Here is a 26370-nt window from a genome sequence, read left to right as displayed (position 1 = left end):
GCAGTGATGTTTTTAGCTGGATACCTTGATAAAGAAAACTGTTTTTGTGTTGCTCTGACATTCTGGTGGAAGAAATGCATGCGTTTTACAGCAGAGCAAATGGTTGACCTGGAGCCAAGATCTCTCCCCCCTTTTGTTTTTGCAAAAGCACTTTCAAGGTCTGGTGCCCTCTTTCTACGATGGTTTGTCCTGTGGGGGAATGCAGTATACTTGCGATGCTTGTTAGCTATATGGTGAAGATCTTGTTTTGCTTTCTCTGTAAGTACTTTGGGTGATGTCAGTGAAGGATCTTTTCACAAAATATCAAAAAGGCTATGCAGATCATCATGAGTTAGGCCCACAACGGCTGTATCTAATTTATGGTTCCTAACAGTGTCTGTAAATCTTTTAAAGTCTTAATAACAGTTTTAAGTTGTTGCAGAACAATACACACAGGTGATTCGGTTCACAAGGTTAGTGTCAGGGTGGGTTTCAGGGTGGGTTGTGCTACAGTGGTGATTAAGACAAATTTGATGCAATTTGAGTTCCTCATTGAGTCATACAGTTACGACCCCAAAATGCAATAGGGGTTTTCCAATATAAATGGATGAATATTTGCTACCCAATTTCTGGGCCTCTTACATGAATGAGATCCTTGCTTTAAATAGTTACAGCATGACACCAACCCTGAAAAGCATTTGAGGTACCAGGGCTAACAGCCAATCTGCTCACAGATATTATGGTCACATTTGCAGCAGTATCTAAAATGCATGTCAGCTCGACATATTTTTTAGCTTTAACAAGAGTACATTTTACCAGAAGTTAACCTTGTGTTACTGTTTTAGTCCAAAAATATTTAAGGGGTACCTGCTGATCCAAATCCTGAGTAATTGCAGCTTCTTTAACAAGCTGAACAATTTTTTTTTTTTTTTTTTTTTTTTTTTTGTTACAGAACACAGGGGTACAGACCATAATTTTGATTTTTCTCTTCATAATCAGCATCTACAACCCCTGGTAAAACAAACAACCCGTGTAAGGTTGCAGATGACCTTTTGACAATATTTTCATTAGGCAGATGGTACAGAGGTGCACTCTCCCCACAGAGTATGCACCTAAATTTAAGATAAGAATCAACACAGAATTACTGCCTCCCGTTAGTGGAGGTATTTTACCTGTAACAGTTAGAACACTGAGCCCAAACAAACCGCAGCACCGATGACCCAGAGGGCGGGCACTAGGACCCTGTAGTTCCTGGCCGGCCGCTTCCCTGGCCGGAGAACTCCGCGGCTGCAGTGGGCCGCGGCTCACACACACACACACACACACACACACAGAAAGGAGCTCCTGACACTCATCACTCACAACATAAAATGACAAATATTACAAATACGAAGATTCCATTAAGAACATCTAAAGCCTGTGCTGCATAACCCTGCCGCTTTTGGCGGGGGTGGGGGGGTGGGGGGGGTGCCGAGAGCTCAGTGCCGGGCTCAGCCGCAGGCGGCCGCTCCGCAGCAGGGGGGTCGGGGAGGCCCTGGGCCGCCGCCGCCAGCTCCGAACGCTGAGCACGGAGATCCACATGCTCGTTGTTTCAGATAGAATACTGTCCCGGCGTGAATGCCATTTTTTCTTCTTAAAAGTGTTAGCCAATTTCTAGGGGGCCAATCGATATCCCTGAGCCATCGCCTCCAGTACAGCTGTTGTAGTCTGAGTTTTTGCAGCCCGTTCTTATTAATGCTTAAATCTTTAATAATAGAAAAATGCCGTTCTTCACAACGTGGCTGATGACTCGGCTCATAGCTTACAGGAGTAAGAATTTTTCTTGCAATGTCCATATTCCCTTGCGCCAAAATTTTTTCGCCTCACTTTTATGTTTTTTTCGCCTCAGTTTTATCTATGGATCATCCCCAATTAAAGGAGGATACAGACCAGACAGACCAGATTCTTTTTCAGGATTTACAGCATCAGGGTCTAAAAGATTATCACACCATTCTGCGTCTTCAAACAATAAATTTGGCTCTTTAAAGTGTCCCTTAGCCTTGCCCAGACCAATCAGCGCGGCTAAGTCTTTTTTAACGGACCTACTCCCCGCTTTTCTAAAAAGCGCTGTAAAAGTTGAATGGCTACCTCTCGTTCCATGTGGCTGCCCGGGCAGCAATTCCACAAATTCCACAAATTCCACACCCCTGGTGCAGCTCGACGACCTTCCTCAAAGTCCGATCAAGTAGCCAGACACCAGGGAAGGCTTTTCCTGGGTAACAAATCCCTATTCAGCCTTTAATTCCTCTGGCCTTTCCTGGGTATTATCCCTATGCGGCCTGGCCTTTCCTGGGTCTTACCCCTATGCGGCCAATTCCGGGGTAGCCATCCACGGACACCAAAATCTCCTGAAGCCGGACCAGCTGCCTCGATGTCAGACTTACGAATCCCGACGCTTTAGGAGATGGCACACATCTACTGCCGTCGGCAGTGACCTTATCGCCTTCCAGCTCCGAAAAATCCGTTCCGCTGCTTCCCGGGTTCCGTTCGGTGGAAAAGCAGGGTTCGGGTAACCCTGTTCGGTGCGCCACTTGCGGCAGGCGGAGGAAGCAAGCAGCCGATTCAATGTGAATGACAGAGCAAGCTTCAACTTTATTGAAAGAAATCACCCCTTATATAAGCACTCTACAATAATCATGCATACTACTCACAAATCTATTGGATACATGTAAAAAGCTACATTATAATATCCCAGCCCTCTGTGGCATCTCAGACATGTCACAACATCTTCCCTCTTCTGGCCTGCCTCCTTTCCCAAGGTTGTTTTTACCATCAAGGCCATTGTGTACCTCAGTTTCTCTCTTTGTTAACATAACAGTCTGTTGTTTGGCATAACTGTACCCTAGGTTTTTTCCTTTGTTTACCTCAGATGGCTGCAATCAGCTTCTGCAGAGACCCATGGCCTTGCTCTCTGCAAGCCGTTCTCCAACAGGGATCTTACCCCTGTACTCGGCACTGGTGAGGCCGCCCCTCAATTCCTGTGTTCAGTTTTGGGCCCCTCACTACAAAAAGGACATTGAATGACTTGAGTGTGTCCAGAGAAGGGCAACAGAGCTGGTGCAGGGTCTGGAGCACAGGTCGTACGAGGAGCGGCTGAGGGAACTGGGGGTGTTTAGTCTGGAGAAGAGGAGGCTGAGGGGAGACCTCATTGCCCTCTACAGCTCCCTGAAAGGAGGTTGCAGAGAGCTGGGGATGAGTCTCTTTAACCAAGTAATAAGTGATAAGACAAGAGGTAATGGCCTCAAGTTGCACCAGGGAAGGTTTAGACTGGATATTAGGAAGCATTTCTTTCCAGAAGGGGTTGTTGGGCGTTGGAATGGGCTGCCCAGGGAGGTGGTGGAGTCCCCATCCCTGGAGGTGTTTAAGAGTCAGATCGACATAGCACTGAGGGACATGGTGTAGTTGTGAACTTTTAATGTTGGATTGATGGTTGGACTGGATGATCTTCAAGGTCTTTTCCAACCTAGACAATTCTGTGAATCTGTGATTCTGTGATTCCTGGGACTGGTGTGAGGTCTGAGCTTGCTCCCCGTGTGGCAGCACAAGGCACAAGCTGCAGCCTGTTGACATGTGCAAGTTCAGCTCCAGCTGTGCCTCGGCCTTCCTGACGCCATCCCTACACAGCCAGGAAGCATCCCTATACTCTCCTGAGGATACCTGGTCCCTGCTTCCACTGCCCGTTCATTTCCTTATTGGCCTCTAGTCTGACCAGCAGGTCTCAATTCAGCCATGCTGGTCTCTCCACAGGCTGTAGCGATGCATGGAGTTGATGTGGCCTAAGTGCAGGACCTGGCACTTGGCCTTGTGGAAGCTCCTCCCATTAATGCTGGCCCACCAATCCAATCTATCCAAGTCTCTCTGTAGAGCCTCCCTGTCCTCATGCAGATTGACACTCCCGCTTACCTTGGTGTCATCTGCGAACTCACTGATGATACACTCTATGTCCTTACCAAGATCATCAATAAGGATGTTGAACAGAAATGGTCCCAACACCGAGCCCTGAGGAACACCACTTGTGACCGGCCGCCAGCTGGATTTAGCTCCATTGACCACCACTCTCTGGGACCGTCCATCCAGCCTGTGCTTGACCCAGCAGACCGTTCACTCATCCAGGCCATGGGCAGCCAGTTTTTCTATGAGAATCCTATGGGGACCTGTGTTAAATGCTTTTCGAAAATCCAGGTAGACAATATCCACAGCTTTTCCCTCGTCCAATAGTCGGGTCATTTTGTTATAGGAGGAGATCAGGTTTGTCAGGCAGGACCTGCCATTCATAAACCCATGCTGACTAGGGCTGATCCCCTGGTTGTCCATTATATGACTTAGGCTAAATTAGGCTAATGTTAAAATCTAAGATGATACAAAAGCATCAAATGGCAGCCTCAAACTCTGAACCCAGAGGAAGAATATCTAACAACTAATTGGGGCATCAGCAATCCAGGAGGCTTCTGGAATGTGATGATGATAATGTCCTTCTCCAAGTGATAGAAAAGGTAAGGGTCAAGGTCAGGGAGAGGAGAGGGGAGGGGAGGGGAGGGGAGGGGAGGGGAGGGGAGGCGAGGCGAGGCGAGGCGAGGCGAGGCGAGGCGAGGCGAGGCGAGGCGAGGAGAGGAGAGGAGAGGAGAGGAGAGGAGAGGAGAGGAGAGGAGAGGGAAAAGCAGTTGAAGACTCTGGATCACCATGCCAGGTCTGATTAGCTGGGGTGATGGGTACACACCCAGCAAAGTTTTCTATCACATTTTAAGTTCATCTTATTGTCCAATTTGCATACAAGACCAAGACAGGAAGGTATTCCACGAACTCATTTGCATGAGAGATGAGGAAAAGGTGGAGCATGGGTTCTGCGCATGCTCTGAGGGGGAATGGGGTGCATTAACCCTTTTGTCCTATTGAGTTGGTGGTCATGATCTGCCACTACCACCTTTACCTTTTCCTTCAGTTTTAGATTCTTGGACAACTATCCACCTGTGATTTTCTCTCTTATCAACCTTTTAGCTCTTCCTCAAGGCTATAATCATAAATCAAAGTGCCACCCTGACCATGGAGCAGGACAAGTAGTGATGTCCAGACTGCCCTCCCTTCTTCCTTAATTTTGCTGCTTTTTTCTTGACTGGGACCTGGAACACTGATGGATTTTAGGAATAATTCAGGAGGCTGTTGCAATCTGTGTACATTCAGCAGTTTTGCCCTGAGGGTGCGTATGCTGGGTTGCGAACTTTCTGCGTATATTGACAATGTAAATGTATCATCAGCATTCCGGTTAGAAGATTAACGATGTCTCGAATAATGACAGCTAAAAGCAAAAGAATTTGTGCTTGTTAGGGAAGAAACAGATAAGAAAGGATTCTTTAAAATTACAAAGCAGAAACTTATATACTGGCTGCGCACTGTTAGTAGTATTTGTCAAAAGTGCCGAGAGGAACTGTTTTTTGAAATGAGCATGCACAAGAGCAACATATGGATTTGCTGATATTTTTAGAATGTACAAGGATATATAAGGACTTGGTTTTTATAATAAACTTTGGAGCTTGACTGTTAACCATATTGGTGTGTGTCTTGACTCTGGCCTCGTCCTGCAACGAAGGGTTTCCTGTTACAGTGCCCTTCTTTGGAGGCTGTGCCTACTAGACAGCTATTGCTGCAGTGTTCTGTAAGAGTAGAATCACTTAGGATTCAGGAGCATCTGCAAAGTGCCTGGTTGCCGTGAGAGCTCCTCTATCAAGGGGCTTTTTTGGCTTCATCCATTTGAAAAGTCAGCCTGCTGTGTGGAGACCCCATTATTCTGCAGGCTTAATGGGATGTGCTGTCAGCGTTGCAGTGATGTTGTATGGATGATGCATGTAACTGTTTCCAGTCTGGGTTTCTGTGATGCTGGGTAGAGCCCTTTGAGCCCCGTGGAAACTAGTCTGTACAGTTTTTGTGGTCTTGGATTCCTGCACTTATGAGGGTGGGTTGAGTGATCTGTATTTTCAGCTTGTGATGCAGAAGTCCCTAGGGCAGGGTATTTCAGCAGCTACAAGTCATTGCTGAACACAGACTGCGTGAGGAGTCCAGGAGCCAGCCAGCAGCAGCCCTGGGAGACAAGCAGAGAAGAGCAGCACGTTCCCTGTCTTTTAGTGGAGGTGCACTTGACTTGCAAGCACAGTGGTCAAAAACGCTTTCAGGTCCTCTGGAGTTAGTTCTTGGGGTTCTTGGAGGCATGCCCGAGCGTTTGGAGTCCCTCATAGCTAGCAGTGTACAGGCTAACTGTGCTCAGTGAGTGTCTTGCTAAGAAAGCTAAGAAAGCTTTCTTGTGGAGAATACATGTGGTAATTAATTTTTAAATGGCTTAATTTGAACTGGCCTTCACAAAGGGGATCTGTGCTTTCAGGAGGATTATTTAAAATAACACTCCAGTACATGATTGAAAAGAGGACTCTGAACAATGAAGTCCTTCTGAGGAGATCATCATTACATATAAAAATGAAACATAATTAAAGGATCAGATAGAAAGCCACCCTCTTGATTACAGACTGAATAGGGCTGAAGAAATGGATTTCCCAGAAATCAGCCTCCAATATTCTTTTGTTAACAACTTAATTAATACTGATTGAGCAAACTATTGGAAAAGGCAAGGCTGTTATTTTACTCTTTAGTCATCCCAAATAACCAAGATGCTTTCTCTCGGTTGGAGAGAGAGGAGTCTGCTTTGGTTTATTGCGGAGTCAAGTTAGTCTTTCCTTTTTGTATCGGTTATAGACAGATTGTAAGGGTGCATTGTGTGTATAAAATCTTAAAGTCAAAACAAAAACCAGGGTCCATGCCACAGATTGTCTAAAACCTCAAATTCAGTAAGCAAACCCCAACAATTCAGGGCCAAGAAGAGGGCAAAGACATCATAGTGAGGCAACAACCTAGGAAACATATGTGGAAGATGTTAAAAGAAGTTTGAGAGAAGATGAGTTAATACCTGGGCTTGAAGAACAGAATTGTGAAGTATTAAGCGTGTCAAGGTGTGGCAGTGGAGCACTTGGCATGTGACTCTTTTATCAACCTCCAGCCACAGTTGCAAAACTGACTGTAAGAAGGGCAGACTGAGGGATTTGTTGGGGGTGGGCATGTGAAAAGCAAGTATGAGGACCAAGAAATGATCACAGTCTCAAATGAATAAAAAGTGGGGAGAAAAATGCTTGAGAATAAGAAGTGCTTGCCAATATGCTCCTCCTTCATTCGTTTTCCTCTTTAAAATCAGGGCAGAGTGTAAGAAACAGTGACTTGTGTTTGGCGTTTTTTTTAGAAGTTCAAATCAAGGACGCTTGCACAGTAAACGTACCAGAGGACTCAGGACCCAACACCACCAGCATCAACAGTGCTGTCTGTGCCTGTGCTTCCAGCTCCCTTGTATCCTCCACACCCCACACACTTCCTCTTCCCCCAGGGGTAACACCACAACCGTTTCCTCCTCAGTTGCCATCTGGACAGTTTTTCACCTATCCTCCTCCAGAATATCCCCCAGCTGCTGCAAACACGTCATGAGCTTGAGAACAAAGAGTAATTCCAATGGCTTATTCAAATGCCATCCCACAAGCACCTCTAGAGAATCGTAGAATCACTGAGGTTGGAAACCCCCCCTAAGATAATTTTCTCCAACTGCTAACTCAACACTGCCAAGTCCGCCACTAAACCATGTCCCTCAGAGCCACATCTACCCGTGGATGGTGACTCAACCACCCCCTTGGGCAGCCTGTTCCAATGCTTGACAATCCTTCCAGTGGAGAAATGTTCCCCAATAGCTGATCTAAACCTCCCCGGGTGCAACTTGAGGCCGTTGCTTCTCCTCCTATCGCTTGTTACTTGGGAAAAGAGACCAACCCCCACCTTGCTACAGCGTCCCTTCAGGGAGCTGTGGAGAGTGATGAGGTATCCCCGCAGCCTCCTGTTCTCCAGGCTAAACACCCCAGTTCCCTCAGCTGCTCCTCACAGGACTTGTTCTCTAGATCCGTCGCCACCTTCGTTGCTCTCCTCTCTTCCTGTCTTGTAGTGAGGGGCCCAAAACTGAACACAGTATTTGAGGAGCAGCCTCACCAGAGCCGAGGACAGGGGCACCGCTGCTCCCCTGGTTCCACTGTGATTTCTGACACAAGCAGGGTGCTGTTGGCCTCCCTTGTCTAGGGTGGAGTTTGACAGAGAACAATGAGACTTAAAGACTGGGGGTTTGACTCCGTGAAGTTGGGCTGTTTTTCATGTTTGTGTTTCGATGGCCTGTCGGACTGCGGTTACCCTCAAGTGCATCTGACATCAGCAAAACTGACAGAGTGTTTTCTCCAATAGACTTTCTCGGTGCAGATGGTAAACATGCAAAACCAAAACAAGACGAACGTCATCCTGCAACTTTCCCTAAGACTTGTAGGAATTCTAAACTGGTTTTGCTTATATAGCACGTCCACCTCTGCATCTGCAAGCAGTATGCATTTTCTCATGTTGTCCATGTTTTGTTTCTTGGTGTCTTTTTGTAGTAAAGGTCGAGCTATAATTGTAGTAAAGGTCAAATTTACTGTAAGAGGGAAAAGAAGTAGCCCAGACTTGATGGGTTTACAGATGATTTGGGAACGGATGGAATGTAAAAAGACTCCAAAGGAGTGCAGGCATTTGTTTTCCAGGGAACTGCTTTACATGTCCATAATGGAGAAGCCGGCTGTCTAGAGGAATCAGAAGGATCTCCACTGCCCCTCTCCAGATGGATGGGATGATTCCAGGGATTAGCAGGGAGAGGAGTTCTGTGTGTAAACTACTAGCTCCACTACGGCAGAGATTACAGTTGACTGAGAGTTACAGTTTGGCAGCAGTTGCGAGGAGCAGGTGTCTCTTTTACTAAAGCTTCTCTGCAGTGACACCCTTCACCTCCTGACAGCCATGAGGAGGCCAGAACCTGAAGAGGTCTAGTTGCTGGATTTTCTGCGTCTCCCTGTTCTGATTATAACCGTTACCTCAAAGCACTTGGGAGGAGATACAGGAGAGAAATTGCCTTCATCTCCTCTTTTATTTATCTCCTGTGGGTACATGGAGAGATCTTAACCTGGACTGCAAACAGTTGGCTTTCCTAGAAATGTCTTGATATTGATCAGTTTTTCTTAGGAACTAGAAGATCAGTCTTGTTTGTAAGGAAAACTTAAATGGGTGAAGGACTTTGAGAGGAGGAATTATATCACTGAACATGTGGAATACTGTGAAATGGTTCTTTAAAAATAATGAAAGAAAAACATGTGAGAAGAAAAAACTGGGGTAGCTGATGTTTTCTGTGCCCAGAATTGACTTGGGCAGGAGTCTGAAGAGCTCTCTCTTATTAATGCTGTTGGCATCATCTTTCCTAGAGGAATGGCGTTGAGTCCTGTTACTAGAGGCTGACTTCAGAAGCTTTTAGAAGTCACTTTTCTTGCAGCGCAGTCACTACCCCTGGTTAGAGCCAGAGGTATGTGAAAATTTTGCTCGGACATCTGGGCTAGAAGTGTGGATTAAATGGTCCTGTATGTAAGACTGCAGTACAAGCATTCTGCATCCGGTACAAATTGCCAGAGACATAGTGACGTCGAGTAGATGAAGCTGGCATTGCAAAGCTGACCTTTACTGTCTTTGGGCTAAACGGGGTTTCCTTGACGTTTGATCCTGCGCTGTAGCCACTAAGACTTGCTCTGTCTGCATCTTACTGCAAGGAAATAGTTGTGGAGTAGGGAAAAATGTTCCCGTACCAGTAGAGGCCAGCACGGGCCCCCTTAAATCAGTCAATAGCTGTGGTGTTACATGCGGTAGAAGCCCGTGGAAACAGAGGTTCCCTTCCTGTATGTTTTTGCACTGACAGAGCAGTGGCTGTTCTGTCTTGTCAGCAGAAACTTTTACGTGTTGGCAAGTTGTTCAGTTTGCAGTAGCAGTATGTCAGCAGCTGAAAGAAGCTTTGACACAAGCATATGGAGAGTCAAAAACCAAAACAAATGGGAGGAAAAAAATGGGGAGAGTGACTGTTTAGAATGAACTTCTTTTTTTCTTTTTTAAGGTCCAATTTTCCCTTCTTCTAGAAGTTCATATACATACTGCGAGGGCAGATCACGTACTTCCCGCCTCTGCTCCTGACTCGGGGATTTTCTCTAATTAGCACTTTGACAGTGCTGTTGAATTCTAACTCAGCTGAGTTTGTAATGACTTGACTTTTAGTAATACAAGTCACTTCTTTTTCCCCGTTTAATAAAAACATGACGACACGATTTCAAACAACAAACAACATAGGCTAGAAAGAAACGTGGCTTGGTGTGTCTTTAATTAGGGGTGTTGCATATTACAAGCCATGTCAGGTCACTGGAAATTAACTTGACTGGTCAATACAGTAGACAGCTCACTTCTACATTTTCTTTCTCGTGTTGTATGCATCAGAAAGCTCAAGAAATTAAAGCTAAGGAAAAGTCATGAAAGGTAATAAGAGGCAATGGTTACTAAAGACATACACCTTAAGAAAATATGCCACAGGTTAGTTGCAGGAGAGTTTGGCAAAGAAATAGCAGCAGGTTGCTGACAGACTCAGGATGCAGCAAGTAGATTTAAGGTTTCAGAGTCCTTGAAATGAGACCTGAGAGGACTCTGTGTTTGTTTTCCTCCTCCAGCTCCAAAGTAAGCTCTTTATCCCTTCCTCCTAACTTTGCTGCCACGCCGCTTTGAAAGATGAAGGATTAAGCGGGAACAGTGAATGAAGGTGCTTTTTTGGGGGGTGGCGGGTGGTGTGCAGAGGGTTTGTGCTGAGGAGAAGAGCTCCTTTTTTTCTTCTCTAGCAGTCTTGTCCCCTTGGAAACACCAACTCCCTGCCAAGCCCCGCAAAACCGCTGGGGCAACCCAGAAACCTCTTGAGGCCCCCCCAAATAGTAGGGACCCCCTCAAGCTCCCCCAGGACCCTGTTTTGCTGGTCAGGGATACCAATTATACTCAGACACCAGAGTGAAAAGAGCAGGCCTATTTTTACTTAAAATAACTAAATAATGTAACAGAACAATACAGAAAACATACAGTAAGAAAAGACAGAACAGTGTGCTTAAACAAATAGGAAAACACCGTGTAATGCATCAAATCATTACTACATGAGGAAGAGAATAGTGATTAAGAAAGATCCATCCCCACTTGCGTACGTTACCATCACCCAGACCCGCAGTGGCTGGGCAGCCCCGGTTACAGCGAGGGTTTGCAGAGCCTGTCCTGGCAAGTGGGAAATCCTACGCGGTGCGTCCACCCGTAGGTGAGGCTGCCAAAGTCGCTGTGAGCAGGTCCAGCCTTATATGCCTGAAAATCAGCAAGCCAGAAGAGCTGGCACCTTTGTTTTAAGTGGAAATACCTGATTTCAGTCTCACATTTGGTTCCCCCCAGAGCCTGGCCAGGGCTCAAGAAGCCAAAGGTGTTTCTCGGTTTATCTGATGGGATTATGCGCAAGGTCTCACATCAGGTCTCGGGGACAGACACCTGCCTCCATGACTCTGTTATCCTATTCACATACAAAGGAAGGGAACATAATTGCAGATAGCTACATTCTCCATGCACATTTCATTAAGGATTCCATCCTGGGTTAACAGTTTCGGTTCAGAGACTGTTGCTCAGGCTTCAACACTTCGACCTTTTACATCAGGATAGGTGGTTTGTTATGACTTAGTATAAAACCCGTTGGCATAGCGGTTACCTGTAGTCCACGAACTTTCGACGAGCGGAGGAAGCAAGCAGTTGATTCAATGTGAATGATAGAGCAAGCTTCAGCTTTATTCTGTTTGCTTACATCCTTATATCCACTAAGTATTACATATACATAGAACGCCTATACATATTTATGTTCTATCTCCGCCTATCTTCGCTTCTTATTGTAATTAGGTCTCCTCCCTTTTGCGCCTGCGCAGTGAGCTCTCAATGTCCTGGGCAGGGGGCGTAAAGGGCTGGTCGGTGGTCGTGAAGAGGAAGTTTCTCCTCTTCCTCACTGCTGACCTTTTCACCCTGAAGTCCGGCACAGCCTCCCTTGCGCCCTGGGTCCGGGCCAAACCGCTGAGCCAGTTTGGGTAGGTTCTTGAAGTAATCTTTTGCTGACATACGCATTCTCGCAGGTAGGGGGGCAGCTTCAGCTCCAGGCAGGAGATAGTAACTAAGCAACTCAAGCAATATCTATCTTGTGCAGACATAACAAATCACCCTGTATTTCATCTCTAAACAGTTTTTCCATACTGCCATGTCCTTGTTCTTGAAGCCATTCTCCAACAGTTACCAGTTATGAAATACACAGGATTCATCTATAGGTCAACTCTGGCTTGGGCCTATTGTCCAAGCCTTAGCACTTCAGACCCCCAAAGCCCCCCGAGGCTCCCCAAAATCAGGGGGACCCCCCACAACCCCCTGGGACCCCTAAGGCCCTCTGGGATCACCAAGAGCTCCCCAGCACCCCCCAAAAATTGGAAGGACTCCACCTTAACCCCTGAGAGACCCTCAGTTCCCCATTTGGGATGCCCCCATCCCTGCTGTCCCCTGCAGGGGTCTGGGGGATGTCCTAGTGATGTCACCCCTCCTCCTGCACCCCCAGTTCCCCCGCTGGGACCCCCAAACCCCTCCTCCACATGCCTACTTTCCCCTGCAGGAGCTTTGGGGTGTCCCAGCACTGTCATTCCCCCACACCCCTCAGTTGACCCACACACTGTCCCTGCTGTCCCCATCATACCCTGCAGGGTTTTTTGGGGGGGTCCCACCGACGCCACACCGCTATCCCTGAACCCCCAAACTCTCGAGGACATCTGGGAAGAGGGGGGTGTCCCAGTGCCCCCCACAACCACTCCCCTCAGATTTGGGGAGCCTGTAGTCACCCGTGTGTGTCCCCCTATCCCCACTGGGGACCACACCGGGCTGACGAGGAAAGCCACCAAGAGCCCCCACCTGTGCATCCACGGCAGCAACCATGATGGGGGACACAGGGGCACCCCGGCGGGCCATGAGGACACCACAGACACACCCCTAGGGTTTCCTGGAGGTCCCCAAATCATTATCTTGGGCATGGGAGAGGACACAGGAACACCAAGGTGGCTCCTGGGGACATTTCCATCCATGAGACATCCCCCACGTTGATGCCTCATTATCCTGAGGGACCTCAAGGTGGCTCTTAGTGATGTCGCCATCCTTAGGATGTCCCCCCCGTTGACACACCACGACCTTTAGGACCACAAGCTGGCACTTGGGGACATCCCTATCCCTGGGGTGCACCCCACTTTGATGTCCCACAACTGACGGAGGGGACCAGAGTGTCCCCAGGGGGTCTGTGGTGACGCCTCCATCCCTGGAGTGTCCCCAACATTATCACCTGTCACCTTACAGGGTAATTTGGCAGAAAATAACCCCCCTTGTGTCCCAGTTTATCCTCAGGTGTCAGAGGGGCTGGGGGCGGCTACGTTTACGTTCTGAGTGATACCAACTTGTCACTATTCTTGTCACTTGCTCCTTCCAACCTCCACCCTCCCGCATGACTCTGGGATTGGGTTTCCCTCTTAAAGCACCTCGACTCAGCCCTGACGCCCACTGGGAAGGGTGCTGGGAAAGGGGCGATCCCAAACCCCTCCCTGAGGATTCATCTCAGAACAACAGCTCCCCATTGCAGAATATCTTGTAGCAGACTCAGTCATAAGAGAGAAAAGATCTTTTTATTGTAGACAGCAGCTGTGGGTGCCCTGGAGTCACAGCGGTTCAGTCAGGGAGAAGGAATCAGCACCTGCAACGACAGAGTCAGAAAGCTCTGGTGAATCCATGAAGGCAGGAAGGGGCAGGGTTTTGTTGCCCACTCTTTGGGGAACGTCATTTATGAGGAATTGCTGATGGCCCAGAGGAGAGAGCCGTTGCTGGCGCTGGCTTACCTGGCTGAGCTGGGGCAGCGTGCCACCCTCCTCCTCCTCCTCCTCCTTCTCCTCCGCTTCCTCCTCCGCCTCCTCCTCCTCCTCCTCCACCTCCTCCTCCTCTTCCTCCTCCTCCTCTGCCTCCTCCTTCTCTGCCTCCTCCTCCTCCACTTCCTCCTCCACCTCTGCATCCCGCTGCTGCTGCTGCTCCCCTGTGCTGCAAAGGAAAAGAGAGAAGAGGCCGTCAGTGGATGCCGCCAGGCCGGTGCTCCTGGAGCCTGCCCTGCCCTGCCCTGCCTGCAGCACCATGCTGAGCGGTGCGGCAGGGCGGGCAGGGAGCCAGCAGCTGGAACCGTGGCTGCGGCTCAACTGCTCCGGCTCGGGGGCTCCTGAGAGCCGGTGTGTCCACGGACAGCCTGGCCCAGGCCTGGGCCTGTCCTCCTCCAGGCTGTGGGCAGCACCAGAGGCTGCGTGTCCCCGCAGAACCACGTCCAGCGAACGCTGCCAAGCGCTGTCCTTTCTCCTCTGGCTGACGTCCTCCCTCGGGCTGCCCAACCTGCACAGGGACACTCAAGGGACAAGGAGCACAGCCCAGCTGATTGCAGGAGGCGCCTTTCTTTCCCAAACTCACCTGGTGAGTGGCAAAGTCCCCCTTCGCTGCTAGACGGGATCGTCGGAGGCCTGTGCTTGAGATCAGCCTGCAAGAACCAGGCTGTGCTTAGGGAGCAACCATGCAGCAGAAAGGGCCCCCAGCCCACCATCCCACTGCACCCCCATCCCTGCACCCCGGCACAGCCAGAGGGGAAAGGCAGCCATTCTGCCCTCTGCCTGGCCCTCCACCAGCCTCTGCAGCCTCCTGGTGCTGAACGGCCTCCACCGGGCAAGAGAGCAGCAGTGGCAGAAGGGGAGCAGCGATCCCTGTGCTGCTCGGCGGGAGGAGCAGTGCTGGGCACAGCGCCCCCTCCGAGAGACACTCACGGCATGGTGGCGGCTCCGCTCCTTCTCCAGAAGTTGCAGTGACGGGACGGGGGTCACTTAGGGTTTCTTGGATCTTTCTGGTGTCCTGTGCACAGGGAAGGGACAGGGAGAGAGCTGGGTGAGCCCCAAGGTGCCTCGGCATAGAAAGCTGGTCATCCATGGTGCTGTCACCACTTCGACCGTCCTCCCCGTTCCTTCTCCTTCCCCCAGATTCCTGTGCCGAGCATGACCTCGTACGGTACAGCGTGTCCCCGTGCTCAGCTGGGGTCAGCTCTACCGGCAGCCCTGCGCCCTCCCAGCTTCCTGTGCACCCGCTCGCATGCAAAACCCAGGAAAATGAAAAATCCTTGATTTAGGATGAGCATTCCTTAGCACCGACTACAGCATCAGCATGTTATCAGCATTGTCCTTGTACTAAATCCAAAATACAGCACTGGATCAGCTCCTTGGAAGAAAACTAACTCTGTCCCTGCCAGAACCAGCATAAGCATCTTCCGCCTTTTGTGCTCTGCTGCTCTCTGCTCACTGCCAGGGTGGGTCTGGCTTCCCCTTCATGCACCCGTTGGGGAGCTGAGACGAGAGCTGGGTAAAGACAGTGACCCACCACCGCCTTCCTCATCCTCAGGCTGAAAAAATGGCACCTCCATGGCCCCAGTTACCTTGATGGCCTCCAGGGGAGTCCAACAGTCTCCAGTGGTCCTTGGGGGTCTCTGCCAGTCCTCAGTGTTCTCCAGCGGTCCTCGATGATCCTCAGCTGTCCTTGGGGTTCTCTGGCGGTCATCGATGATCCTCAGTGGGCTCGGGCTGTCCTCGGTGGTCCTCAGGGGCCTCTGGCACTCCTCGATGGTCCTTTGTGGGCCCCAGCAGGCTCCAAGGGACTCCTCCCGGCGCTATGGCACTGCCAGACAGAAGATGGCAGCCCCTCTCCTCACCTCTTTGGGCTCAGGGTAGAGGAGATGGCCCCCATCATGAGGAGAGGGGGTGAGGATGGGAAAGCCAGGCTCAACTGCGGCTTGACATGATGAGTTTACCGGGTGTCTGAGTGGCTGGTCCCCTCGGGGCTAGCACGGCTCGTTGGGAGGGGGCTATTTAGAGGCCAGCTGAGAGGCCCCCCTGGGCCCTGCGGCGCTTTGGGCACCCTGTCATGGTGCTGCCATGTCCCATCAGCCCCACAGGAGATGGATTCACCTCCATGGGCTCCTCTTCTTCTTGAGGTGGATCCACCTCCATGGGCTCTTCCATATGACGAGGTGGATCCACCTCCATGGACTCTTCCATATGATGATATGGATCCACCTCCATGGCCTCCTCCACCTCTCGAGGAGGATCCACCTCCATGGGCTCATGGCCCCGCTGTGGCAGGTCAGTCTCCATGGGCTCGACTGACCTCCCACTGCTGCTGCTGCTCCTGTCAGCCCTCTTTAGTTTCTGGGGCTGTGGAGGCATCTTCACTGGTTCAAAGAACCTCTTTGTACTCACGCCACTGTATGTGGGCTCCTCTACTACTCTCGCCTGCTGCACAAGGTCAACTGACAACCGAGCTGTGGGCCAGTTGCGGGGGTTGTGTAACGGGCACTGCTGACACCACCAACGGACGCTGCTGGGATTGGCCCCTGAGGCCCAGGTGGCCCCTGAGGCCCTGAAGGCCCTTGAGGCTTTGAAGGCCCTGTTCCGGGCACCATTTTCTTGCCAGAGAGCAGAGCCGCACCTCAGGCACTGGGATGGCCTCCAGCTCCCCTGCTGTGCCCGGGGCTCCAGCCCCCTCCTCAGGCCAGGCCTGGGGTGCCCTCAACGGGCCAGTGGCCACAGTGTCCCAGCAGGGCCAGGGAGTCTCCATCCCCCTCCAAGCGCTCGGCTGCTGCGAGTGGCACCGTCCCCACAGCCGACAGGAGCACAGAGGGGCAGAGGGCAGCAGAGGGCCTGGCGTCCTCCCGGCTGCTGCGCAGGAGCGATGGGAGGCGTCCGCTGTAGGGTCACCGAGGCCCTTGGGGCCTGGAGCAGGGGTTTGGCTCTGAGGGTGGGAAGGCCCGTGGGGGACGGCTGTCCCCAGCTCATTCTGGCCTCAGCTGCCGAAGGGGTGGGTGAAGGTGAAGCCAGAGCCGCCCTAGCCTTGCACAAACAACAGCTGCAGTCAGCTGTGAGTCCAGACAAGGATATGGGACGGATTGCATCTTGGCTACGGGCTCTTCGGGGGAGTGCTCAGGGCGAAGGCTGTGGTGGTGGGTTTGTGTGTGGCGAGGTTTGGTAGCGGGACAGGGGCTACAGGGGTGGCTGCTGTGAGAAGCTTCTAGAAGCTCCCCCGGCTCCAAGCCAGACCCGCCTCTGGCCAAGGCCAAGCCAATTAGCAATGGTGGCTGCGCCTCTGTGATAAGATATTGAAGAAGGGAAACCTGGGAGGAGGAGGGGAGGGAGGGAAATACCTCTGCAAACACCGAGGTCAGAGCAGCTAGAGGGGTGGGGGAGGAGGGGGAGGGAGTGGTGTGCTGGGGCAGAGACTCCTCTCAGCCCATGGGGAGAGGGCAGCCTGTGCCCTGCAGCCCACGGCCATCAGTGGTGGAGTAGATGCCCTCCTGCAGCCTGTGGAGGACCCCACGCCAGAGCAGGGTCTGTGACCGAAGAAGGCCAGGACTCTGAGGACAGCCAGCACTGCAGCAGTCAGTGACTGGGAGGAGTGGAGCCCATGGCAGGGAGCCACACTGGAGCAGTTTGTGAAGAGCTGCAGCCCTGTAGGAAGGACCCACGTTGGAGAAGTTTGTGGAGGACTGTGTCCATGGGGAGGGACCCCATGCTGGAGCAGGGTAAGAGTGTGAGGAGTCCTCCCCTGAGGAGGAAGGGGCAGCAGAAACAAGGGGTGATGCGCTGACCGCAACCCCCATCCCCTGCTCCCCCAACCCACACCGTGGCAAGGGGAAGATGGAGAACAAATGGGGAGCAAAGCTGAACCCAGGAAGAAGGGAGGGGTGGTGAGAAGGTGTTTTTAAGATGTGGTTGTATTTCTCACTGTCCTCTCTTTGATTGGTAAACTAGTGGTGGTGGTGCTGGTGGTGGTGCTGGTGGGAGTGGTGAAATTAAATTGATGTTCTTTTTCTTCCCAATCGAGTCTGTCTTTTCCCATGACCGTAACGGGTGGGCCATCCGTCTGTCCTTGTCTTGATCCCTGGGCCTTTTGTTTTGTCTTCTTCTCCCCATCCCTGAGGGGTTAAGGAGTGAAGGAAAAAGGGCCTGCATGGTGCTCAGTTGCCCTCTGGGCCCAAACCAGGACAGGTGTGTAGGTCTCTCCCACCAGTTGATGCCCGTGGGCCTCCAGCAGGGTAAAAGCTGTTGAGAGCACAGCACCAGTTACGGAGGAACGGGAGGTCTTTTTCCTTCCTCCCCAGTGACTCAATGGCAAACAGTCTGCAAACAGAACCCTTGATGACTGTAGTTGAGAGAAGGGAAACTAAGCTGGCTGTGCAGGTGTTGCTGGTGACAGCTTGCTGTGCCTGTGCTGCCATGGTGACAGCAGATGCCAGCGTGCCCCTTTGTCCTGTGTCCTTCCAGCCCTCTGCTTTCATGGCTTGTCTTGTGCAGAAGGCAATGCCGACTTTGAAACTGTTACTGGTGTCGTGGGAGAAGGTGTCAACTCTCTGCTATTTCCTAGTTTCTTTTTCCCTTTGTCTTGTGCTGGTTTGTCAGTGCTGCTGTGCAGAGCACGTCTTTAGAGGATTGTTTGTCTTTTCTTTGGGTTCGATTTTTACTAGCTTAATGAGATCACTTGTCATTATTTTACAGAGCAAGGATCCCAAGCAATCAAAAGTGACCAGCAATGCAAGCATTCCGTGACACACACAGCACTTTCCGCACTATCCACTATTTTCACTTTTCCACGGCACAGTTGGAAGTGCCTATGTTTACGCCAGGAGCAGTTTGGAAGGTAGTCAAGCTCTTGAGAGGATAGGCAAGACAATGGTCACCCACTGCACAAGCTCAGCGGTGATCTGCAGAACTGCTCAGGACACCGAGTGCAGAAAAGCTGGGCCTTGCCCCAGGTGAAGTGAGATTATGTATGGCATGGCCTGACTGGTGGTGATGCAGGGCCTGAAGTTACTCAGATGTAAGAGCCTCAAAACCTCGTAGCATCAAGAGAGGACGGGGATTCTTGTGCCAGGCCAGGCCGTGCAGTGGCAAAGGGAGCATCTGCCTCCTCAGCAATCAGCCTTGTGCCTGTAACTCTCTTGCCCGCAAGTTGTTCCTGTCCTGTGCCAGGCTTCTGTAGCATCGATTTATGCGCAAATGCTTTCATGACTGAGCTGAAGAACTTCTCTAACACTCAGGTCAGTTCCCTCTGTTCCCTCTTCTTTGGCTTGTAAGTCAAAAAAGGCTAAGAAGAAAAGAAATAATTATGGTTAGCATGGCTTTTTGTGGGGTCATGGTGAACCCAATTCCAGAATTTGCTCCAGGCAAGAAAAACTCTCCTCTACAGGACTCAATTCACTTCTGTCCTGTAGAGGCTGAGAAGCGTATAGAAAGTCCTACCAAGTAAAGATTGTGTGTTTTACATAAATGGACAGAAGTATGAGTAACTACAGATGATGAAGGGCTGTGTTTGCTGTTCCTCTTTCCTTAGGCCACTCCTCTTATCACTACCAAACACGTATCAAAACCGCAACTTTTCTGGACTCCTAATTAAATGTTTCAGTAGCAGCGTGTCTACAGACAGTTATAGCCACTTGTTTTTGTGCCAACACGGTCTATTAGATTAAATGGAGGGGTGATGGGGTGGTGGGGGTGTTTTCCTCCTTATTTTTTACCTTTCCAACATTCTCTGTGTCAGACTGTGTGTAATGCGGTGGTTCAGCGAACACTCCGAACACCAGGAGCAAACAGGGCAACCAAAAACAGAGGTCCCAGACTGCCACTGTCAAGAGCCTCCTTCCCACCCCCTTGCAGGTGTCCTTGTGCCTGGGTAGCTGTCTTCTGCGGGTGTCTGCTCGGCAAACAGAACCCGTGAACCATCCGGCTCAAAACCAACCTGGCAAAACAAGGCTTACTTTCTGGAAGCCTTATTTTGTTAGTCAGCCTAGCCAAGCTCCTCTCAGTCCTCTTCCTCCTCCTCCTTCAAACCAGACTGCCCAAAGCCTACCTCATCCAACCCTGGAAGCGACAGAGAGAAGCGGAATACATTTTTCTGCAAGGTGGATCTGAATTTTTATACATCAGTAAACATACGCTATAGCACTCTGGTTTTTGCCCCCTTTCCCCAAATCGCACCATGTTTGTGACTTATCCTTGATCACATGCAGCCTCTTTTCCCTTCCAGAGGTGCCCTGATGTTAATTCCCATGCCTACAGCATCATTATTCACTCCCATGGAATGGCTTTGTATGGCGACCCATTTCCACCATGCCAGCGTTCTCTTCCCTACCCACGTCCCAGCTCTTGTACTAGTTCTCCAGTATCTCCACCTTAAAAAAAGCAAAAAATATTTCTGTGACACTGTGTAATCTGTTATCCCATTCCAGGCAGATTTGTGCTACTATAGTTCACAGACATAGAAAGTGTATCTGTCATTTACAGTCATTAAAATGCCAGTCAATCAGCAACAACAATCGTTATTGTTAGCGAATGCATGTAGGACTCTGTCTACTTAGTTTCATGTTGTGGAGTAATTCTTCCCTTCACAAATTCCCTCGAGCCTTGCATAGCTCTGATGTCAAACCCGCCAGGCCACAGCTGCGCAGCTGCCTGCTGCCAGTTCAAGGGTCTTCTTGACCTACAGGCGTGATTTTTAGTATGACCATGGGTGCAATTCAGCTTGGGGCACACGGACCTTGAGTTTGCTCACCAAGTTGGCCATGTGCCCTCTTCAAGGTCTAATGGGTCCAGGATGTCCTTGATGAAGGCAGCTATCTATGTGTTTATCTGATGAGAGATGCTTTTGGCTTTAACATAGACAAAGAACGTCTTTCTTGACTGAAGCATAATTTCGCTACATTGTCCTGGAAGTTTAACCTTCAACAATTCTGGCCACTGCCCACCCCTCGAAAGGTCCGTGTGTTTCCGGGGACAGCACCCCTCTCCCAGGCAGAGGACAGGGTTTATTCAGGCTCAATTCTTCTGGAGCCTGCCCCGTCAAGAAACATACAATGACTCTAAAAGAGGAAATACCAGATTTATTTCAGGCTGTAGCATTAGGCAAAGCATTTTGGAACTGCCAGTGGAGTTTTGGCTTCGGGCCCCCTGTGTATATGCAAAAGGGCTTGCAAAAATCCTTCCTGCAACACCCCTCTTGTGAACTATCTGGGGAAGAACCTAAAATAACATGAAATCCCTGCACCTCTCATGCCGCACGAGAAGAAGAGTTGTCTGAAGGGTGGGCTGACACCCTGTCTGGGGAATGGAGTGGAAGTGTGCACCTGCAGCAGTATCGGGGATGGGGCACTTGTTAAAAACAGGGGGGCTTTGTTCAAAAAATGTCTGCTCTATTAAACAAGCTCTTGTACGGTTCAGTTTTTTTACTTACAGAACTGGTGGAGAAATGCCATGTTCACACGTTCATAGTGTGATGAAAAGAATAAATTGTTGGAATATTTCTAGGATTTGATGGCTTTGTCAGTCTCTTTGGATAGAAATGTTTAAGGCTGTTATCTTTATGCTTTGGCTTAATTCCCACATTGCTTTTGAGAAGTTTGAGTGCACTGGATAGAACCTTTTTGCAGGGATCAGTTGAATTATTCTGGTATTTTTATTTTACAGATAAAATCACAGTTCAGTACAAAATGAAAATAAATGTTTTGATTTTAAATTTCTGGGCCTTATTTTCCTTGAAACTGGATTTTCAGATAGGGCATTAGAAGACATTACAGCATTCTAATGATTATTTCTGCATCTTGTTGCTGTTTAATGTTTGATGTCCTGAGGAGAAATGCTGCATAAGATTTAGAAGCATGGTCGTTTTATATTTCAGGAATATTTGCCAGCTGAATAGTTTATACCTTGGATTTAAACTCTAGAGGGTGATCTATCCAGGACAGCCATGTCATGGAGTAGCTGGTGCATGATTTATACTTGTAATCAGGTTCCTAATTTGCAGCCTTAATTTTGCCTGGGTTGTGGAATTTTCCAGGAGTTTACTTTTACATTTCCTTGAGGCCTGGGCAAGGATTTAAAAAGTTAGCTGACTTCAGGATAAGTATTTATTACTTTGTCATGCTGTGTTGCTACTCAAACCCTGTTTGGAGCACTGGTGGTATTCAAGAAATTGCCAGATTTACGGGGTGAATCTGTGTCTTTATGTACTGAGCAGAAAAGTACAATGGACATTTTTCGTTGCCAGGCAGCTTTCTTTGCCCAGGGGGTCAATTTATTAAGATTAGGCAGTAGTGCAGCTAATTTATTTGTTAGTTGCAACAACTGTCATCTTAATGCAGAGATTACGTCAGTTTCTGTAGTAAAAACTGGAATCACTGTCTCTGCTTTTGTGTTCTTTCTTGATTTTTCTAATGTTGCTTCAGTGAGATTACACCCGAGGGCCGAAGAATCACAAAGCTGGACCAGATTTTGCTAAATGGAAATAACGTAACAGTGGTAAGTCATTGCTGTTAAAAGGCTGCAGGCATTTATTTTCTGTACCCGTAAGCTGAGCAGGAACTGGGGTCAGCTAGCTCAAGCTGCGCTTTCCAGACACTTCCGTTACATAAGGTACTTTCAAGTCGCTTCCAGGGTGTATGTGTGTATGAATGATGCTGGAAAAGCGATCTTATTGCCTTACCTGGTATGTGTTACAGTTTAAAAAAATGTAAAATGAAAAGAGCGTGGCCCTGATTTTATTTTGGTGAATGTTTCCCTGGTCTTCAGGTGTGTAAGGGAATCACTGGCTTTGTTACCCACTCTGTAGGCCAGTTCCTACAGAAGCTTTTAACTCATGAGTGTTTGCATGTATATGCATGCAGGTGGAATATATCTACATTTAATCCATTATTAATGTATAAATGCGTTTGCAGCACTTTGGATGCTTAGAGGCTCATTGAGCCATTTGGCGATTATGATACCCTGTGACGCCTGGAGATCTGTACCTTTATGTGCTCTGAAAAAATCCCTGGAGTTCTGCTGGATTATACCAAGCCAGAAGCACCGTGACTTTCAGTTTATCATGTGCTGATGTCTGTAGATCAGTACTGAAACGGTCATGAAATGCTGTGATTATGCATCCCTAAGCTGAATTCTGCAAATCCCTGAACACCACAACAGCAGATCCATGGTGGTTTTTTGCTCACATGCATAGATGGCTACAAAGTCTGGCCTTCCCACAGAAGGGCATTCCTAATGGTGTGGGAAGAGAAGAGGAGGACTGACTTGAGTCAAAGTTGGCTCTGTGTGAATGGGGAGTAATCATTTTGCTGTCTTAGCTACCTTGCATCTCCTCGCTGTGTCTGAACAAGTGACATCTTGACTGAACTAAATCAGTAAAAAGGCTTAGAAATTATTGTGCTGCATCCTTAAAGGACAGTGCGCTTTCTGACTTCTTGTATGGGGCAAAACTGCTACCACCGCTAAGCTGCTCTGGGGTGTGCCCTTGAATCAGAAGCTGGTGGTTCTTGGCGTGCCAGTTTTCAGCAAGGCGTAGAGAAGTTTTTGCATTAGATCTTGTGTCTCTTCTGGGGACACCTCTTCCCACATTAGGAGGGCTGTGCTTTAGACTTTTTCTTACTTTAGTGCCAAAAGCAGCACAGTTCTTTGTCTTTCGAAGTGCTCAGCTAATTATTAAGCATATATCAGTAACAGGAATGCTTAGCCTCCTCTTTTTTCCCTTATTGTTGTTTTGCCTTTTGTATTTCCTTTTCTGTTGTTCAGTTCTGTACTTTCTTCCCAGGAAAATGCTATGCTGACTTACTCCCTGCTGCCTGTAGAGGGGTTCAGACTCTTTCTTGGGTTTTGGGCTCTGTTAGCAGTAGAAGTTGGAAGGAGGAATCCAAATTCCCAGTGTAGTGAGAGTCTGGGGAAGAATCAGCAACTGGAGAAATTTTTTGTGAAAGGGACCATGTTCTTTGTCCTTCGAAAAACGAGCTGTAGTGTTTCTAAGAGAGAATCATCTCCTTGAGGTGAATAGCAAAGAGAAAAACCAGGATGTGTGTTATGTAGGAACTCCTTTGTGCTTTGTTAAATGTTCTTTGTGAGATTCTTTCTGGCATGTTCTTCTCTGATGGTAACTGACTTGTTCTGTTGGGAGAGGAAGATAATACTGACTCTAAAAACCACTTTTGTGATCTACCACAAAGTCTCCATCTGCTCAAATGTTGTAAAGCAGGAACTGTCACATATGGGTTTGTAAAACTGAAGTCTATGGCACTAACACAAAACTGTCTTATGCTTTTCTAGCTGGTTCCAGGAGGAGAAGGACCTGAAGTATAAATTGATGAAGTTGTCATCTGTGAAGATGTGTCATATAGATACATATATGTATAATGTAAGTAGAGCTCTTGAGTTGTGGGTTTGGGTTGTTCGTTTATTTGTTTTGTTTGCACAATCTTGCTGTTGACAAGACAAGGATTAAGACAAGGATTTCCTCTTTGGGAAGGGTGCATGATGAAGGGTGTAATGATAATGCTGACTTTGGCAGTTGGAATCATTGTGACTTTTTGGGGAAGACACACTAGTCTATTCAGAATAAAAGGCTCTCTTCTTGTTAGTTGTGGTGTTCTGTTATGCAAGTGCACAAGTTAGTTTTCTACCTGGTTAATGGGAAAGTAGTAGCTCTGTTTCAGCTGCTGTCAGTCTTCAGTTTTTCTCCATCTGTTGCATTTGTTTATGGCCCACGTGTGTATAAACTACAGGTGGTGAGGCAAGGGGCAGGTGCTAAGCTGGATCAGTTGTTTAAACTCTGCTTCAGGCTGTGTCACCAGAAACCAGGGGGTAGAGTGCTGAAATGCTGAGGTTTCAACCCCAAGTCCCAAATTAAGGTTGACATGTGGGTGATTCCCACAGCCCTTCACAAAGGGGGGGGTGAGTTTGCCTTTAGGCTTCCCTCCAGGGTGCGGCCGGCCTTGTGGGGAGAGCCATAGGGTAAAGGAGCCCCAGGTGTCCCACATTAAGGAAACAAGGGTCAGGTGTCCCACTTAGGGATAAAAGCTGGGACCCCTTGCAGGCAGGGGCAGTGTCTGTCTGTGAGGTGGATGCACTTTGCAGAGTTTCCTGTTGGGGAAGGACCTCCCGCCTCCCTGGAACTGGGCTCCAGTCAGGTCTGGCTTTTGTAAAAACGGGCTGTGTAGAGATTTGGTATGTGGCTTCCTGGGTCTTATGTATTTGGCTTGTTGACTCGGTTGTCTCCTGTCCCTTCCATGGGAAACTGCATTTCACCATTTATTCCACCCCTTGTTGGTCGTGCGGTGTCGCTGTTGGGGTCAGTGGGATTGATGTCAGTTATGTATAATCAGACTGACTTGTTTGTACCCCTAGCGCTCGCCCATGTACCGACCCTTTTGTATCAAATACAATTTGGTTATTGGTTCATCTTTATGATGGCTGTGTCCTTTATGCTAGGCCTGATAATTGGCAAAAACATTCATGTGAGCAAAAATCAACCCCTACAGGGATTTTTATTCTGCATAGCAGAACTCAGAAACCAGAGGTGTTTCTGCCCGCTTGTGCAAGGAATTCCTCAGGGCAGCCTGTTGGGAGGTCTCCTCATGCCTGGCTGACCACATTCATTCCACTATCTGCCCATCAACCTGCCCTTGATAAATGCAGGTGTAGCCTGACTTCCCCCAGTTGCTCTGCATGAGAATTCTGAGGAACTGAAATGTTCTGTGAGTCTTGTTCTGCAAAGGAAACACAGCAAAAAGACATGTCACTCCCGGAGCGTAAGGGGTGGCAGGAGGCCCCGCGTGTCTTCCTCTGCTAGGCTGGGCCCTGCTCTGGCAGGCGCAGCTCCCCCCCAGGCCGAGCGAACAGCTTCTCTCTCCTTCCCTTCCCCCACCCGGGACCCCCGTGCCTCTGCAGAGCAAAGGCTCCTGGGCTGTGGCAGCACCCAGCAGCTCCTCCAGCTGCCTCCCCTGCAGAGCCCCGGCCCCGGGGATGCTGGCCACCCTGTAGCTGGTTGTGGGGCATCCCTGTGTTGCTGCCTGTTGGCTGTCACCCCCAACACTTGCGTTTCAGGGCACTGCGTGGCGCACGTGGGGTGGCGAGGCCGTGGCTGGCTCTGCCAGAAGCAGCAGCAGGCATAGGCGGGGAGCTCTGGGGATTTGCAGGGCTGTGGGACCGACTGGCCGACTGACCTGGGTCTCGCTCTACTTGTGCTGCCCTTGCTGGGTGCCGCTCAGCCCTCCAAACCCTGCCATGATTCTCTCGGCCAGGCTTGGGCCCCTGCCCCGGGAGGGACCATCCACACTCCTTCTGCCACGGACTTGCTGGCAAGCCCACCTTTCTGCCCCGGCCTCTTGCCCACACACACTTCCCGTACCTGCAGAAGGAAGTTCTGGGTCGGCTTGCTCTCTGTGTCGTAGCTGAATGTCCCGAGCAGAGTTTCCTCTTCTTC

Source organism: Athene noctua, chromosome Z, assembly GCF_965140245.1.
Source record: "Athene noctua chromosome Z, bAthNoc1.hap1.1, whole genome shotgun sequence".
Lineage (NCBI taxonomy): Eukaryota > Metazoa > Chordata > Aves > Strigiformes > Strigidae > Athene > Athene noctua.
The sequence above is the reverse complement of the archived record's forward strand: the minus strand, read 5'-3'. Positions refer to the sequence as shown.